We start from the raw sequence: 19,390 nt of genomic DNA on the forward strand, positions 1-19,390 counted from the left end.
GAGAAAAAAATTCAACTTACCCTGGAGAATTTCTAAATACTTAAACATATGGAGTTTCCCGGAATTCCCAGTGGGCAGGGAAAACAAATTATTTATAGAATGGAGGACAAAAGGTATAAAAGGGGTGAAAGATCTGCTTCATGAGACGGAAAATAGATGGTTGTCCTATCAAGAAATTGTGACAAAATATGGGCTATCTCCATTCCAAGTTATACAATATAAACAGATAGAGAAAGGTATAATGCAGCTACTGAGAGATGTCGGGAAGGAACAAGAGATGAATGACATGGACCAACTTATTATGCAGGAGCAACGGGAGATTAACATAACTTCACTGTACAAAGCTTTACGAGAGGTGTTAGTTCCCTTAAGCATGGATAAGACCCTGGGAACATGGGCGAGACAATTGGGAGATGAGACAGCAGGGGATAAGATACTAAGAGGATGGATGAGAATGAGAAAAGAGGTGGTTAATGAGAGCTGGAGGGACACACAGTTTAGACTGATGCACAGGGCGATCTATGGCTTCAACATACCAAACAAACAGAAGGTTAATAAGATAGCACATTGTCCCAAATGTAAGACGTTAAACACGGATCTGTTACATGGGATTTGGCAATGCCCAGAGAACCATAAATTCTGGAAAAAAATGCAGGCGCTAATAACTAATATATCGGGGGTAGAGGTGGCGATGGACCCATTGATATGGATTTTTCATGATGACCATGTTGAACAAATGGCAAGAGCGAGTGAAAAAAGAGATAGAATACCAAAGCTGTTCCATAGTATAGCTATAATTGGAAAAAGGGCTTTACTGGGCAAATGGCTCAAAGGGAACGTTCCGTCAGAAGACGAGGTAATGAGGCAGATTAAAGTGCTACTTAGAATCGAACAGAGGACAGCAGAAAAAACAAAGACGGTTTGACCGACGCATTCTTTAAAAAATGGAGAAAGACTTCTGGATCCGGTCCTGGCTGAGGTGGAGGCTTGAGGGAGAAGCTCCTGCCACCCCCTGGAAAAACCAGTCTGAAAGAAGCCTCCCGCCTCCGGGAACAAGACGAAAGTCACACAGCAGGAAAGCGGAGGTCAGCAGCGATGGATCGTTACCTGCTGAGAAGCGCTGGCTGCAGTGAAGGACCCAGGAGGAGCGGAGACGCTGCAGCTGGGAAAGAAGTGGATGCAATGAACATGGCGCCGGCGAGCCTGTCGGGGGCGGAGCCAGAGGTGCAGGGGAGAGACGAGATGGATCCATGCCGGAGAGGCAGAGTAATGGAGGACACGGCTGAGGAGGCAGAGAAATCTGGAGCGGGAGAGAGGTGGATGCAGGGGTCAGAGGAGGGCAGCTCACAGTGGGAGGATGAGGGAGATATGGAGGGAGAGCTGAGAGAGGAGGAGGCCGGCGATGTGGAGGGGGGCAGTGGAGGATCAGGAGGGCCGGAGGAAGATGCATGCCAGCAAAGGAGGGAGAGAGGAGGCAAATGGGGACAACCTCACTACAGGAGGAGTTCATCCTCTGCCATTCCTGGTAAAGGAAGCAAAAAACAGCAAGACACACTACCACCTCAGCCCTATAAGGCGACAGAGGGAGGCAGAGGCTCCACACAAACAAAAAGGTCTAAGAAAACAGCACCACCTGCTGGTCAAAATAAGCAAGTACAAGAGATCCATGTGGATTATAAAAAATTGGCAATAGAAGTGACATCTCATCTGTCTAAGGAAATAAAAATAGCCATAGAGGCAGCCATACAATCTTCACTAGCCGCCATGCAGAAGCAATTGACTGATCACTCAAATAGACTGACAGAAACAGAGCAGAGAATTTCTAATTCTGAGGAGGCAATCTCGACCATGCAAGAACAAATAGCAACTTTAATAAAATCTAATGAATACCTGAAAGACAAGGCAGAGGACCTAGAAAACAGATCGAGACGAAACAATCTTCGTATTGTGGGGCTGCCAGAATCGGTATCACTGGGACAGCTAGACAGCATTTGTGAGGTGGAACTACCACAGGCGTTGGGTATAAAAGCGAAATTCAGAGTGGAAAGGGCCCACAGAGTGGGACCATTGAGGCAACAAGAGATGAACAAAGGAGAAGGACAAAGCCCAAGCAGTAAATCCCCGCCAAGAGCCAGACAAGTGATAGTCAAATACCTCGACTACAAGCACAAAGAAGAAATATTGAAGGCCTTTAGAGAACGTAAACGGCCCCTACAATACCAAGGAAACAGACTGCTGATCTTTGGGGACTATTCGGTTGATGTATCCAAGCGGAGGAAGGACTTCAGCAAACTGTGCACATTTCTGTACAACAAAAGAGTAAAATGCCAACTACTTTACCCAGCCATACTAAAGGTTAGGAACTCCAATGGAACATTCTCATATTATAAAGACCACAAGGAAGCGGAAAACATCCTTATGTCAGAACACGACAGAAGCCGGGCAGAGGCTCTGGAGAGGAGATCTAATGAAGGAGGAAATTACAGAAAAGGCTCCTCTACAGGTTCAGGAAGAGAGGATGGACAACACAGCAGGCAAACACAACCTGAGACCAACGGAGAGGGGAATTGGAGTCCAGCTCAGCAACCCAGCCCCAGACCGGACTTCAGGGAGCAGCACTCTTGAGAGCCACCAAGACACGTGATGACTCTTGAACTGACTTTTACTGGTTTTTCTCTGTTCCCCTTGACCAAAGAGGGAGAGCGGGCCGAGAGGGAGGGGCCGGTGTAAGGGGGACGGAGAGGGAACCAATCGTTTTTCCTACCTTCGGTGACGGGGGGAGAGGAGAGGATGAGAGGTTCTTCTTCTGCTTCCTCTCTTTCTTCTCCTTCCTCTTCCTCTTCTCCTTCTTTTTCTTTTCCTTCTTCTTTCTTCTTCTCCTTCTGCTATACTTTCTCCTTCTGCTTCTTCTCCTCCCCCCCTTCTCCTCCTCTTCTCTCTTTTTCCTCCCCTCTCTCTTCCTCTTCTTCTCTCTCTTCTTCTTCTCTCTCTTTTTCTTCTCTTCTCTCTTCTTCTCCTTTCTCTTCTTCTTCTCCCCTCTTTCTTCTCCTCTCTTCTTCTTCTTCTCTTCTCTCCTCTTCTTCTTCTCCTCTCTCTTTTTCTTCTTCTCTTTCTCCTTATTTTTCTCCCCTCTTCTTCTCTCTCTCTCTCCTTCCTTTTCTCCTCTCTCTTCTTCTTCTCATCTCTTTTTCTTCTGCTCTCTCCCCTCTTCTGCTCTCTTCTTCTTCTTCTCTCTTTTCTTCCTCTCCTCTCTCTTTTTCCTCTTCTCTCTCTTTTTCTTTCTCTTTTCTATGCTCTGCTTCTCTCTCTCTGGATTGTCTTTCAGATCTAAATACAGTGGATCCGAACGGGTTGAAAGGAAGGTCCCACAAAACCAGGACTAAGCCAGCGGATGAACTCTCGCTAAGGTTCTACTATATACGACATATTGTTTTAATCCTTGCATAATACTTAAGGTTGTTGTGCGTTACTCGGGGGAAAAAACATAGAATTTGTTTATCAGCGGGGTGATTAGGGAGACTCATATTTTGGCCAGGAAGAAGGGAAGTCACTAACATGGCAAAAAGAGCCGAAAGTCCCTTTAAAGGGAAAACCTGTTTGGTCGTTATAGGATTTATATTTTTCATATGTTGTATAGGGGTTTATTTACGAGTTGGGGAAAAGAAATGTAATTCTGGAGGAACCACTTGTGAGGGCATTGTTGACAGTCGTGTCTCTCTTACAGTCGAGGTCTTGAAGGGCAGTATCAACAAGAGCAAACCATTTAGACAAACATGGTGCAACTAACAACGTGGAATGTTAAGGGCCTAAGATCACCTAACAAGCGAGCAATGATACTAAGACACTTGAAAAGACTAAAAACTGATATTGCACTATTACAAGAAACCCACTTAGGGAGGGAAGATTTTTTCCGCATGAAAAAATACTGGGTGGGTTCAGTATATGGGGCAGCGGCACAGGGAAGGAAAGCGGGCACAATGATTTTGATAAACAAACAGCTTAGCCATGAAGTGGTGGCTCAGGAAGAGGATGATCAAGGAAGATGGCAGCATTTAACAATTACCAGTCCAGCGGGAACACTCAGTATATATAATGTGTATGGTCCAAACTCGAAACAGAATCAGTTCCATGACACCATAAAAACCATAATTCTCTCAGATAGGGAACCTAACATCATAGTGGCGGGGGACTTCAATGCAGTGCCAGACTCAGCGGAGCACAGAAGCAAGGGAGAGGGTGAGTTGGGACACGGGGACAAGGGCTCAGCCCACAGAGAGGTTTCTTTGGAGGATGTAGGACTAAAAGACATTTGGAGACTAACTCACCCACATGACAAAGAGTATACGCACTTCTCTCATCCACATAACAGTTGGTCTCGTATAGATCAGATTTGGTTGTCTTTGGAACTGGCAAACGGTGTGCAGAACTGCATGATTGAGAGTATGGTGATCTCAGACCACAGTCCGGTGAGAGTGGGCCTTAGAGAGAAATTCAAGAGAGGATCAGACATTATATGGAGATTCCCGTCGTTTCTCCTAAGACAGGACAATTTTCACAAGATAATAAAGGAATGGTGGGAAGAGTTCTCAGAAAATAATAAGGAGCATAGGGCGACGCCAGTATTATTCTGGGAAACGGCGAAAGCGGTCTTGAGAGGGCGTTTGGTGGGGTATGCGGCCATGGTCAAACGAAAGACGAACGTGAAATACAATTTTCACAGCGAGGCAGTGCGACTAGCGTATACTAATTATCTGACAGACAGGTCTATCACGGCAAAAGATGGGTGGATGGCGGCCAAGAGAGACTTTGACGAGTGGGCAAAAAAAAAGGAACAATTATTTTGGTCACATAAAGAGGCTGATCTTCATAGATTTGGGAATAAGGCGGGGAGGATGCTGGCAAATTTAGCAAGGGGCAACAGAAAGATGACGGTAATCTCTAAAATGAAAACAAAGGGTGGAGGGGTGACATCGGATCCCAAGGAAATTAATAAGGTGCTGGGAGAATATTACAGAAAGTTGTACGGGCCAGGACATAACGACATGACTGATGAGGCGGAGTGGCTAAGACAAGCCCAACTATCTAGCTTAACGGAGGAGGAACTGGAAGCCTTAAACGCAGATATCACAGAGGAGGAGGTTTCAAAAACAATTGGGGAACTTAGTACTAATAAGGCTCCAGGGCCCGATGGTTTCAACAGCGAATTTTATAAAGTCCTCAAGGATCTGATCTCACCGGACCTAACTTCAGTCTTTAATGCAATTCTGGGGGGAACAGAAATCCCTAAAAATGCCAATATAGCATACATTAAATTAATACCTAAGGGAACCAAGGACCTGGACGACCCTTCGAGCTATCGGCCCATCTCGCTCATCAACCAGGACTTAAAAATAATGTCTAAAATCATGGCGGATAGATTGGCCACGGTCTTACCTAGGTTAATTTCAGAACATCAGGTAGGGTTTATAAAAGGGAGAAATGTGGTGACCAACATTAGGAAGACGATTCTAGTGGTTGACGCAGTGAGATTGGGGCGCACGAAGGGGGGGGCAAGTCCTGCATTAGTCACACTCGACGCCGAGAAAGCGTTCAACAATGTTAACTGGAGCTGGTTAGACAAGTGGATGGAGGTCGCGGGGATCTTGGGTAAGATGAGACTCTATATTAACAGCCTATATGCCAACTCAGGAGCAAGGATCCACACCCCGGGTTTTTTGTCCGACGTGTTCCCTCTGATGAAAGGGACGAGACAAGGATGCCCGCTATCCCCACTATTATTTAACCTGGCAATTGAACCCCTATCAAGAGTGCTGCAGGGTCATAATAGTTTCAAAGGGATCAACATAAGGGGTACAGAAATGAAGATAGCGCTTTTTGCTGATGACGTGATTCTATTTTTGGGGGACCCTGGTGCGGACCTGCCCCGGACACTTAGCATGATAGAAAAATTTGGCACCTTTTCAGGTTTTAAATTAAATAAAAAGAAATGTGAGCTGCTATTCCTGAGCGGGGATCAAGGGCCAGCTGGGGGTATCTTAAGTGAAGGGCATGTGAATGGAATTCCGGTAGCACAATCATCAGTCAAATACCTGGGAGTGCATGTAGGAAGGACGGTGCAATCAATTTATAAAATGAATTATGGTCCACTGATCAGAAAAATCATAAATCAATTGAAGGGCTGGAAGGGACTACCCCTGCCATTACTGGCAAGATGTCACCTCATAAAAATGATGAGCTTCCCTAGGCTGCTGTACCCCTTCCAAACGATTCCATTATTGTTAACACTAAGGGATGTCAACAGACTCAACTCAGCGTATGCAGATTTTATTTGGAGGGGAAGGAAACCCAGAATAAAGCTGCGTACGCTGATGAAGTCTGTGGAGGAGGGAGGGATAAATTTTCCGGACGTCAGAGGGTATAACGTTGTGTGCATCATGAGGCACGTGATTGATTGGCTGAGGAACGAGTAGACACTCGGATTATGGTATGGAACTCAAGTACGTAGAGCCATGGGATCTGACGTCTATTCTTCACTCCCCATTGTCCAAGGTTGAAGGTCACATAAGAAACTCCGTTATATTCCGAGACACCATGTTGGCCTGGAGATTGGTAAGACGGAAATTGGGACTTTCATGGAAGGTATCAAAATACCTAAATCCTTGGGCATCACCAAACTTCCCCCAGGGGAGAGAGAATAAACTATTCCTCAAATGGAAAGAGAAGGGCATTAGGAGAATGATAGATGTAATGAATGTGGCAGAGAGAAGGTGGATGACAGGTCGGGAAGTGCTTGATAAATACAACCTCAATGGCTTCCACATTATTCAGTACGAACAATTGAAACATAGAATAATTAGAGGGCTGGGTGAGATTGGAAGGGAACTGAACAAGAGTATGATTGACGAGCTTATGGAAGGCAATGTAACAAATTTGAATGTCTCTCGAATATACCGAACATTTAGAGGTGTGCTAATATCCCGGGAAGATAGTCGTACACTTTTAGCATGGAAAAAACAACTGAAAGGGCAAGAAGTGGTGGAGGTCATACTGAAAGGATGGGTTCAGATGCGGAAACAAGTCACCAATGAGAGCTGGAGAGACACCCAATTTAGGATATTACACAGGGCAGTTTTGGGTTTCAACATACCGGGCAGGGAGGCACGGTGCCCTAAGTGCCATAAAGAAAAAACAGACGTTACATGGCCTGTGGGAATGCAGGACGATAAAGAGGTTCTGGAATCAAGTCGGAGCACTAGCCCAGACAACATGGAAAATTTCCTGCAAATCAGAGTTAATGGTGTGGATTTTTCACTTCTTTGAGGGTGGAGTTAGAGGGGGACTGAATCCTCAGGACAAAAAGACATTTGCAATCATACATGACATAGCCATGATAGCTAAAAGGTGCATCCTAAGGCACTGGATACAGGAGGAGGCTCCGTCCACAGGGGAAGTCATCGGGGAACTACGTAATCTTTTGAGGATGGAGAAACTAGAAGCAGAAAGGGACAAAGACAATAAGACTACCAAGTTTTTTAGTAGGTGGAAAACTTTTATTGAAGTTTATTTCAAACAGGAAGAAAAAGACCATTTAGTGGCACCTTTTGGGCATACGGAGTGGTACCTTCTGAGTGAAATCCAGGGCAGCTTGGGAAAATTGAGGATTACTTAGCGGGGACTAAGGTGAAGGACAAAGGTAAGATGGTATGACATGATCAAGGCACGGCATCAACATTAGAAATATTAAAGAATGGCACAGGGGCTTAAGGGTTTGTTTCATGTATGTTATGTTCGGATTCTATAATTTTGACTTATTTTATGTCAATGTAACCTGATAATACTTCTTATGATACGATATTGTGTAGAATTTGTAAAATCAATAAAAACTGTTTGGAAAAAAAAAAAATGGAGAAAATTCATGGAAAAACAATGTGAAGCTACAGAAATACAAACAATAGTTACCCCCTTCACGTACACAGAGTGGTATCTACTAGAGGACATTAAGGGAACATTGGGGAAATTAAAGCAGCGATAATGTGAAGGTGTGATAGGAAGGCAAATGATTCATTCAGAGACATGGGGTGATGATAAAATGACAAAATGTGGCGTTGTTGGGTGTTCTTCGTGTGGGCTAGGCAGGAGGAAAAGTGTGCTAAGCTGTTGGGGGGGGTTATTTTAGAATAGAAGGAAGGCGAAACACAGTTAAGGGGGGGGAAACAAGGGAAACGGGAGGAATAGTTACTAGTTACTTGACAATAACCTGTTAATGGAAATAGTGAATTTATACTTGCTATATTGTTTCATAAGATGTAATGCACATGAAAATTTGGAATAAAAATTGGTGTTTAAAAAAAAAAAATCTCTCTTGGCTGCCAACCACCTGTCTTTTGCCATGTTAGACCTGTCTGCCAGATAATTAGTATACGCTAGTCGCACTGCTTCGCTGTGGAAGTTGTAGTTCACATTCGTCTTCCATTTGACCATGGCCGCATACCCCACCAAGCGCCCTCTCAAGACCGCTTTCGCAGTTTCCCAAAATAATATTGGGGTCGCCCTGTGTTCCTTGTTATCCTCTTAGAACTCTTCCCACCATTCTTTTATTATCTTGTGAAAATTATCCTGTCTAAGGAGAAACGACGGGAATCTCCAAATGATGTCTGATCCTCTCTTGAATTTCTCTCTAAGGTCCACTCTCACCGGACTATGATCTGAGATCACCATACTCTCAATCGTGCAGTTTTGTACACTATTCACAAGTTCCATAGACAACCAAATCTGGTCTATATGAGACCAACTGTTGTGCGGGTGAGAGAAGTGCGTATACTCTCTGTCGTGCGGGTGAGTTAGTCTCCAGATGTCTTTTAAGCGAACATCCTTAAGTGAGACATCTCTATGGACTGAACCTTTGTCCCCGGATCCTGACTCACCCTCTCCCTTGCGTCTATCCTCCGCTGAGTCTGGCACTGCATTGAAGTCCGACGCCACTATGATGTTAGGTTCCTTGTCTGAGAGAATTATGGCTTTTATGGTGTCATGAAACTGATTCTGCTTCGAGTTTGGGCCATAAATATTATATATACTGAGTGTTCCCGCTGGGCTAGTGATTGTTAAATGTTGCCATCTTCCCTGGTCATCTTCTTCCTGAGCCACTACTTTGTGGCTAAGCTGTTTATTTATCAAAATCATTGTGCCCGCCTTCCTTCCTTGTGCCGCTGCCCCATACACTGAGCCCACCCAGTATTTTTTCATGCGAAAAAAATCTTCCCTCCCTAAGTGGGTTTCTTGTAGTAGAGCACTATCTGTTTTTAATCTTTTCAAATGTCTTAGTATCATTGTTCGTTTGTTAAGTGATCTTAGGCCCTTAACATTCCACGTTGTTAGTTGCACCATGTTTGTCTAGATAATTTCCTCTTGTCAATACCACCCTTCAGGTCCCCGTCTGTAGGAGAGACACGACTATCAACATTGCCTTCACATGTGGTTCCGCCAGAATGGCATTTCTTTTCCCCAACTTGTATGTAAACTTTTAAACAAAATATGTAAAATATAAATCCTACAACAATAGAACAAGTTATCCTTTTGACGGGACTTTCGGCCCTTTTTGCCATGTTAGTGGCTTCCCTTCTTCCTGGCCAAAATATGAATCTCCCTAGTCACCCCCCAAATAAACAAGTTCTATGCTTTATTCCCCGAGTAAAACACAACGGCCTTAAGTATTATGCAAGGGTTAAAACACTATGTTATGAGTAGTAGGACCTTAACGAGAGTTCATCCACTGGTTTAGTCCTGGTTTTATGGAACCTTCCTGCCAACCCGGTCAGATCCACTGTACTTGAATCTGTAAAGCAAACCAAAGAGAGAGAAGAAGAGAAGAGCAGAGAAAAAGAGAAGAGCAGAGCAGAGAGAGAGAGAACAACACAGCAGAGAATCAAGAGAAAGAGAGCAGAGCAGAGAAAAGAAGAGAGAGAAGAAGAGCAGAGCCGAGAAGAGGGAAAGAGAATGGGAGCAGGGAAGAGTAGAGAAGAGAGAGAGAGGAGAACATCGAAGAGAGAAGAGAGAGGAGAGAAGAGAGTACAAGAGAGAACATAGAAGAGAGAAGGGAGAAGGTAGAGGGGAGAAGGGAGAAGAAGAAGAAGAGAAAGAAGAAAGGGGGGGCTTCTCTTCCCCCCCTCCCCTTACCACCGAGGGTAGGTAATTCGATTAGTTCCCCCTCTGTCCCAGGGCTAGGCTGTTGGACTGGACTGCGACTCCTTTCTCCGCTGGTCTCGGGTTGTGTTTGCCTGCTGTGTTGGCCACCCTCTCTTCCCGAGCCTGTAGGGGAACCTTTTCTGTAGTTTCCTCCTCCATTAGATCTCCTCTCTTGTTCCTCCGTCTGGCTCCTGTTATGTTCTGACATGAGGATGTTTTCGCTTCCTTGTGGTCTTTGTAGTATGAGAACGAACCATTGGAGTTCCTGACCTTTAATATTGCCGGGTAAAGCAGTTGGCATTTTACTCTTTTGTTGTACAGAAATGTGCAAAGTTTGCTGAGTTCCTTCCTACGTTTAGATACATCAACAGAGTAGTCTTCAAAGATCAACAGTCTATTTCCTTGGTATTGTAAAGGCCGTTTTCGTTCTCTAAAAGCTTTCAGTATTTCTTCTTTGTGCTTGTAGTTGAGGTATTTGACTATCACCTATCTGGCTCTTGGTGGGGATTTATTGCTTGAATTTTGTCCTTCTCCTTTATTCGCCTCTTGCTGCCTCAATGGTCCCACTCTGTGGGCCCTTTCCACTCTAAACTTCGCTTTTATACCCAACGCCTGTGGTAGTTCCGCCTCACAAATGCTGTCTAGCTGTCCCAGTGTTACCGATTCTGGCAGCCCCACAATGCGAAGATTGTTTTGTCTCGACCTGTTTTCTAGGTCCTCTGCCTTGTCTTTCAAGTATTCATTAGATTTTACAAGAGTTGCTATCTGTTCTTGCATGGTCAAGATTGCCTCCTCAGAACTAGAGATTCTCTGCTCTGTTTCTGTAAGTCTGTTTGAATGATCGGTCAATTGTTTCTGCATGGCGACTAGTGAAGTTTGTACTGCTGCCTCAATGGCTATTTTTATTTCTTTAGACAGATGAGATGCCACTTCTATTGCCAATTTTTTATAATCCACATAGAACTCTTGTAATTGCTTATTTTGGCCAGCAGGTGGTGCTGTTTTCTTAGATCTTCTTGTTTGTGCTGAGCCTCTGCCTCCCTCTGGTGTCTTGTAGAATTGAGATGTCAGTGGATTTTGCTGCCTTTTGCCTCCTTTACAAGGGGTGCCAGAGATTGAGCTCCTCCTGTGGTGAGGTTGTCCCCCTCTGTTCTCTCTGCTCCGCTTGCCTGCTTTTTCCTCCAGCCCTCCCGTTCCTCCATATGCCCCTCCATATCGCCAGCGTCCTCTCTCATCTCTCCCCCCACATCTCTCTCATCCTCCCACTGTGAGCTGCTTTCCTCTGACCCCTGCATCCACCTGTCTCCAGCTCCGCATTCCTCTGACTCCTCAGCCGTGTCCTCCGTTACTCTCCCGCTCTGACACAGATCCATCGCATCTCTCCCCTGCACCTCTGGCTCCGCCCCAGGCAGGCTTGCCGGCGCCATATTCATCTCCTCCACTCCTCTCGTGTCCGCAGCGTCACCGCCTCTCCCGGGCCTCTCAACGCCGCTGGCACTCCGCAGCAGGTACCTGTCCATTGCTGCCGACCTCCGCTTCCCAGCTGGATCACTCTCGTCCCGATCTCTGGTGCAGAGGGGCTTCTGTCAGACTGATTTTTCCAGGGGGTGGCGGGAACTTCTCCTCTATGCCTCCACCTCAGCCAGGACCGGATCCGGAAGTGCAACCTTTTCTTTTTTATTTAGGTTATTTTCTGTAGATGGGAGTGTAAAATGTCTGATTTTATTGAACTCTTCAAGCACCAAGTTGAGGCAAGTGTCCAAAAAACTGAGCTCGACTTTCAAGGGGATAAAACCTTGATTATGGAAAAACATCAATATGTAATCCTGTCTCATAGAAATGATAAAATCCATAAAGACTCAATAAGATGATTATGAATCTGACCCCCTCCTTTGGAAACAGGTAACTATAGAGAATCCTCTAGCAGATGTGAGGCCAATCTCAGCTCAAATGCACAAGAATACAGAAAAGGACAGATTTATTTCCGATAGAGATAAGAGCAGCAGTTGAATAGAAAAATAGACAAATGCAAATCCTTTCCCCCTTATAGAAAATATGAATTGAGAGCTCATCATTTTCTAAGACTTAGACACATCCTATAATTATCTGAAGTCCAGCCGCGTTATGAATCACCAGAGGAGAAGTATGTGGGTGTAACTTGTGTTTATAAAAAACTAATGCAGACTATTGTTGTAGCTGTTCTGTTTTGTCACAAGTCAGCTTATGGGATCACCAGTGAGGTCCTCTGAATTAGGCCTCTTCAGACCTTAATCCAGATCGAGCGCTCGGAGAGAAAAGACCAGCATCCATGTGGGCATGATCAATTTCTTCTGTTTATTTAATGAAAGTACAGTTTATTTATACCATTTACAGATCAATGTGATATTGCAAAAGAAAGAGAAAAAAACTTCTAGCTGAACTTTACTAGTTGCTCATATGACCTTTAAGTTTTAGCAAAACAAAAAATGTAGAGTCATGCATATGAGATAAGAAGAAGATAAGAAGAACGTTTAGAGACCATAATAATCATTGAGCCTGTCTCTTATTCCGTAGGCTCCATGACTATGAACTACCATCAGATATACTTACTAATAACAATAAATCTTTAATGAAGAAATAGAGAAACTATTAACCCTTCTATATCACTATCATCCTTGTTCAGTGAAAGGAACATTGCTGTGTAGGATTGCTCCACGTTCCATTGGAGTCCTTCTCTCCAGAAATCAAAAGTAATTTCTGTGACCCAAGTTCATCAATTTCCCTTTGGTTATTCCCTTTTATTTAATGTAATTGTATATACTGTATTATTATTTTTGTTCTCCTTTGTAATATGTATATTTTTATAAACACTGCCTACTTTTCAGATTAAATATATAACATTTAATAGCGTATGGCTTCGGATGTGATTTATAGATTAAGAGAAACAAAGCTACTTGTAACGTGTGTCCAATCAAACTATATAAGCAGAGATCCTGATTCCAGCCTTGTGTCACTTACTTGGCTGCTTGCTGAAGTTTTGATAAGGATCATTTTTATTTGCTTAAGATCTACCAGTTCTCGAAGTGCTGCTCTATGTATAACCACCATTGATTGGCAGCTATGTACAATGAGCATAGACAGAAAGCTGCCAATCAAGTGATGGCGGGTTATACAGAGCTAATGAAGATGGAGGATACATGGCAGTAGTTTTACTAGTTCTCTAGTGATAATCCACTAGGGATAATACAGTGTTTTTATCAAAACTACAGCAAGCAGCCCAGTAAATGACACATCATTGGAATCAGAGTCCCTATCGGTCATGGGTAACAGACAGACCTTTGGTGTCCGGCAATAGAAGGTCACAGCATTTGTGTGTGCAAAATACTCGCTGACTTTTTAATTTTGCAGCTGCCAGTATTCAGTGTACTGATATCTCCTCTGCTGGGTTTTCATCCTTGTTGTTTTTTTAGGACCCACGGAAGCTCCTCTTTACTTCAGTTGCTAATAGTCTTTATTTCCCCTTGGGTTTATGTACACTCATTTTCTCTGGAATTGTGCTGGAATTATTCATTTCCTTCACAAAGTCTGGATGCAAGCAGGCGACTTGCACGCATCAGTAGGATAGTAGCTGCTATTTACTGAACTTCTTACTGAGTCGTCTTGCGATAAGTTGTTTGTTGTTTTCCTTTCTTTGTTATCCGTGTGTCCTTTAGTGCCTAGTGAGGTTGACAAAGAGCTCATCTGAACCGCTCTCTACCTAGGGCCCTGATCAGGGTCAGACTAGGATTATTTATCCGGCTCAGCGTGGTGAGGGAATCCAGGGCCCAGCGTTAGGCTTGGTCAGTGGTCACCATCTCCCCCTTCCCTAAACACAGGGTTTGCCCTCCCTTACTTCATTCGCTTGGTACTTTCCCGTACCTAATGTGGCACTGTCTTTATATATTATTTTGATTTTTAATTAAGGGTTAAACACTTAGTGACAGATTGGCATTTAATTCCCAAAATCCCAGCATAGGTATTTTGTGCGAAATGTCTATAGCTCTGTCCCATCTCCAGAGGTTCTGAGGCAAAATCATCACATCTAGACAATAGAGTAAGACAGGCATGAAGAATATATATTTACAAGCATTTATTAACAAAACAAGAAGTTTTTAAATACAATTATATACAATGTGATATACTTAAGAGTTCCTATCTCCAATCTGGGGCTGCGCTTTTTAGTAAATAAAGCAGTGGGCAACCTGAGATTAGTGAATTATCTAAATATAATCCAGTATCAAAACCTTTCACAAATGTTCCTAAAGGCTCTCAAAAGGGCTAACAGTGTGCAGCTAAAAAAGAAAATGAATATTCACTGCTCCCCATGCCATAATCCCGCTCACCTCTAGGCAGTGAAGCCAGCGCCAACCAAGATGTGGGCGGTATTATTAACATGGGGAGCAGTGAATATTCATTCTCTTTAATATTGGGCACACATCACCCAGCCACCGGCTTACTGCTATGGCTGGTCAGTCACATGTGTTGACTATTCGAGAAAAAATATTACCTGCTCCCCAAGCCCATAATCCCGGGCGTGGGGAGCAGTGAATATTCCGGCAGCTGATGTCCGCATGTAACTGTGGACGCATGGAAGTAATGTCATGCACTGCTTACATACTGAAGTCACTTGCCAGCATCAGAAGAGTACACCATGCACCAATGTGTGCAGCTGCACACGCTGCATCATCTTATGTGTGCAGCATTATGGGGAAATATATAACAGAATGGGCCCAAGATGAGAGCTATATACAAGTATGGGGATATATACATACAGTTAGGTCCAGAAATATTTGGACAGTGACACAAGTTTTGTTATTTTAGCTGTTTACAAAAACATGTTCAGAAATACAATTATATATATAATATGGGCTGAAAGTGCACACTCCCAGCTGCAATATGAGAGTTTTCACATCCAAATCGGAGAAAGGGTTTAGGAATCAAAGCTCTGTAATGCATAGCCTCCTCTGTTTCAAGGGACCAAAAGTAATTGGACAAGGGACTCTAAGGGCTGCAATTAACTCTGAAGGCGTCTCCCTCGTTAACCTATAATCAATGAAGTAGTTAAAAGGTCTGAGGTTGATTACAGGTGTGTGGTTTTGCATTTGGAAGCTGTTGCTGTGACCAGACAACATGCGGTCTAAGGAACTCTCAATTGAGGTGAAGCAGAACATCCTGAGGCTGAAAAAAAAGAAAAAATCTATCAGAGAGATAGCAGACATGCTTAGAGTAGCAAAATCAACAGTCGGGTACATTCTGAGAAAAAAGGAATTGACTGGTGAGCTTGGGAACTCAAAAAGGCCTGGGCGTCCACGGATGACAACAGTGGTGGATGATCGCCGCATACTTTCTTTAGTGAAGAAGAACCCGTTCACAACATCAACTGAAGTCCAGAACACTCTCAGTGAAGTAGGTGTATTTGTCTCTAAGTCAACAGTAAAGAGAAGACTCCATGAAAGTAAATACAAAGGGTTCACATCTAGATGCAAACCATTCATCAATTCCAAAAATAGACAGGCCAGAGTTAAATTTGCTGAAAAACACCTCATGAAGCCAGCTCAGTTCTGGAAAAGTATTCTATGGACAGATGAGACAAAGATCAACCTGTACCAGAATGATGGGAAGAAAAAAGTTTGGAGAAGAAAGGGAACGGCACAAGATCCAATGCACACCACATCCTCTGTAAAACATGGTGGAGGCAACGTGATGGCATGGGCATGCATGGCTTTCAATGGCACTGGGTCACTTGTGTTTATTGATGACATAACAGCAGACAAGAGTAGTCGAATGAATTCTGAAGTGTACCGGGATATACTTTCAGCCCAGATTCAGCCAAATGCTGCAAAGTTGATCGGACGGCGCTTCATAGTACAGATGGACAATGACCCCAAGCATACAGCCAAAGCTACCCAGGAGTTCATGAGTGCAAAAAAGTGGAACATTCTGCAATGGCCAAGTCAATCACCAGATCTTAACCCAATTGAGCATGCATTTCACTTGCTCAAATCCAGACTTAAGACGGAAAGAGCCACAAACAAGCAAGACCTGAAGGCTGCGGCTGTAAAGGCCTGGCAAAGCATTAAGAAGGAGGAAACCCAGCGTTTGGTGATGTCCATGGGTTCAAGACTTAAGGCAGTGATTGCCTCCAAATGTGGAGTGTTTGTAAAGAAATGTGTACAATTCCTACAATTTCTATCAGATATTTTTGTTCAAACCTTCAAATTAAACGTTACAATCTGCACTTGAATTCTGTTGTAGAGGTTTCATTTCAAATCCAATGTGGTGGCATGCAGAGCCCAACTCGTGAAAATTGTGTCACTGTCCAAATATTTCTGGACCTAACTGTAGAATCCAGGAAGAAAGCTCAAGCACAGAATCCAGGGAATAATATAGGTAAAAATCGTAGTTTTATTTATAAATCCTTAAAAAGTCCATCATTAGGTCATTCAAACATATTCAGAGTACGCGTTTCGAGCATAATTGCTTCTGAGAGGAGTAAGAGCAACTATGCTCGAAACGCGTACTCTTTGAATATGTTTAAATGACCTAATGATGCAATTTTTAAGGATTTATAAATAAAACTACGATTTTTACCTATATTTTTCCCTATATTCTGTGCTGGAGCTTTCTTCCTGGATTCTATGCTTATTGACAAGACTGGCAGTCTTTCTGCATCCATGCACGATCCAATCTAGTGGGCTCTAGGAACAGGTGAGCGGATTCAACCCCTCCTTTTTTTTTACCTTACTGAATGGGAATATATACAGTATACTAGGACAAGTGCCATATATATTAGGATGGGATAAAGATGGGCAACACCTATACCAGGATTAAGCACATATACATGAGGATGGGAGACACATACAGTATATCTGGAAGGGGCCCAGGATGGGGAACATTAGTACAGAATTGGGGGATTTTATCCCCGTAACAGTGTCAGCAGCAGATCCCCCTATAACAGTGCTTCATGACCACATTTTTTGCGTCAATCTTTTTCCCTATATTCCTCCTCAAAGCCTAGTTATGTATTATGGTCTGAAAAATATGATAAGTTTAAAAAGAAAATAAATGGTTCTTTCCCTCACTAATTCTTCCTTTTGTAGCAGATTTTTGGATAAAACCCTTTGAATTATGGTACATCATGATGGCTTCTCCCGTGTCACTCATCTGACAACAGGACCTGACTAATCTTAAAAACGTTTGGCAAATTCTGAAAGCAAAAATTGCTGCTCCACTCTGTTGGTTTTCTGATGGTTGGCAAGACTTGATTTACAAATTAAGGGCTCATGCGCACACTGCGTCCTGACTAGTGCAGAAATAAATGTACCCTCTGGCACACTTGACACTGCGAGTTGACAAAAAGAATGCATCCAAAACGCATGTATTTTGGATGCTTTTTGCATGCATTTTACATGCTTTTTTGTCAATGCGGTCCCCCAGCAATTCAGCTCTGCTACATGCCCACTGACAGCAGACACAGACAGAGCCGGGCGATGAGAATGAACTCGGATGAACTTCACCCGACTTAATTGTCATCCCGCAACTCTTTCTCTGTGTGCTGTCATGAACTCAGATGAACCTCCGAGGTCAGTGACAGGACACAGGAGTCCGCAGCAGTGACGTCAGAGTTTCACCCGATTTCACTGACATCGCGCGTCTCTCTCTCTCTCTGTGTCGCAGCCTGATTTGCGGTCACACGTGAAGGACTCACCTGTGATCGCAAATCCCCTGAGTGACTGCAGTGAGACACGCAATCAGCTGTGCTTTCACTCAGGTGATTAGAGTCCACAGCTGGAGTCCTCCACCTGAGAGCGGTGGCTGAGAGTAACCTCAATGACAGCACAGCTGATCGCGCGACTCACTTCAGTTGCTGCATGGAGCTCACAGGAGCGGCGGTGTTCTACTGCCGCTCCTGTCAGCTTCCGATGTAGCAGAGCTGAAAGCGTCGTGGGACCGTGTGTGGATTACGCCGGAACTGGAGGTGTTTTTGAGGGGTTAATAAAGTGGTAACTCCTTATTACCCAGATTGCCTCCACACCAGGGCAATTCGGGATGAGCCGGGTAGAGTCCCGGGACTCTCGCATCTAATGAATGCGGCAATTCCGGGCGGCTGCTGGCTGATATTGTTAGGCTGGGGGGCTCCCCATAACGTGGAGCTCCCCATCCTGAGAATACCAGCCTTCAGCCGTATGGCTTTACCCTGGCTGGTATCAATATTGGGGGGGACCTCACGTTGGTTTTAATTTATTTTTTTTTTTTACTGCAGGATATAGACATGCCCACCGACAGCTGTGATTGGTTGCAGTGAGACAGCTGTCACTCAGCGTGGGTGCGTGTCTGATTGCAACCAATCATAGGCGCCGGTGGGCAGAGGAAGCAGGGAATAGGAGATTGAATAATGAGCGGCCGGCAATTTCAAAAGAGAAGCCGCCACAGTGTGAACGCCGTGCAGCGCCGCACCCATGATCGGGGAGTATGAGAGAGGGGGTGGGAGGGAGAGACCGACATCAACAGAGAGAGAGACCAAAAGACCTGCGTTTGTTATTGTCAAATAAACATGCAAACGCACTGCTTAGCATTTTGGTAGCGTTTTCTACAACTCATTGATTTCAATGGGTGTAGAACGCTGCCAAAATGAACAAAAGAAGTGTCATGCTACTTTTTTTAAACGCAGAGATTTTCTCAAATTTTTGACAATCAAAACATTGCGTTTAAAAAAGCACCGTGCGCACGGATTTTGCATGATTCTCATAGATACTTTGCTGGTGAAGCAGCACGCATGAATTTTGACAATGTGATGCTGCAGCTTAAAATGCTGCAGAAACGCAAAAAAAAAAAAAAAAGCAACGTGCGCATGAGCCCTAAACATTTCAATTATTCACAACATGAAAACGGTTCCTTCCCTGTATGGCTTCAGCAAATGTTTAACGAGATCCGATTTCTGAGAATAACATTTTCCACATTCAGAACATAAAAATGGTTTTTTGATTTATTTTTTATTTTGTGTGATTTTTTTGATGGTAACCAAGACATAATTTCCTAGTAAAACATTTCCCACACTCTGAACATGAATATGGCTTCTCCCCTGTATGAGATCTTTGATGCCAAACAAGATCTGATTTCCGAATAAAACATTTCCCACATTCTGAACATGAAAATGGCTTCTCCCCTGTATGAGATCTTTGATGCA

This window comes from Anomaloglossus baeobatrachus, chromosome 5, assembly GCF_048569485.1.
Source record: "Anomaloglossus baeobatrachus isolate aAnoBae1 chromosome 5, aAnoBae1.hap1, whole genome shotgun sequence".
In the NCBI taxonomy this organism is placed as follows: domain Eukaryota; kingdom Metazoa; phylum Chordata; class Amphibia; order Anura; family Aromobatidae; genus Anomaloglossus; species Anomaloglossus baeobatrachus.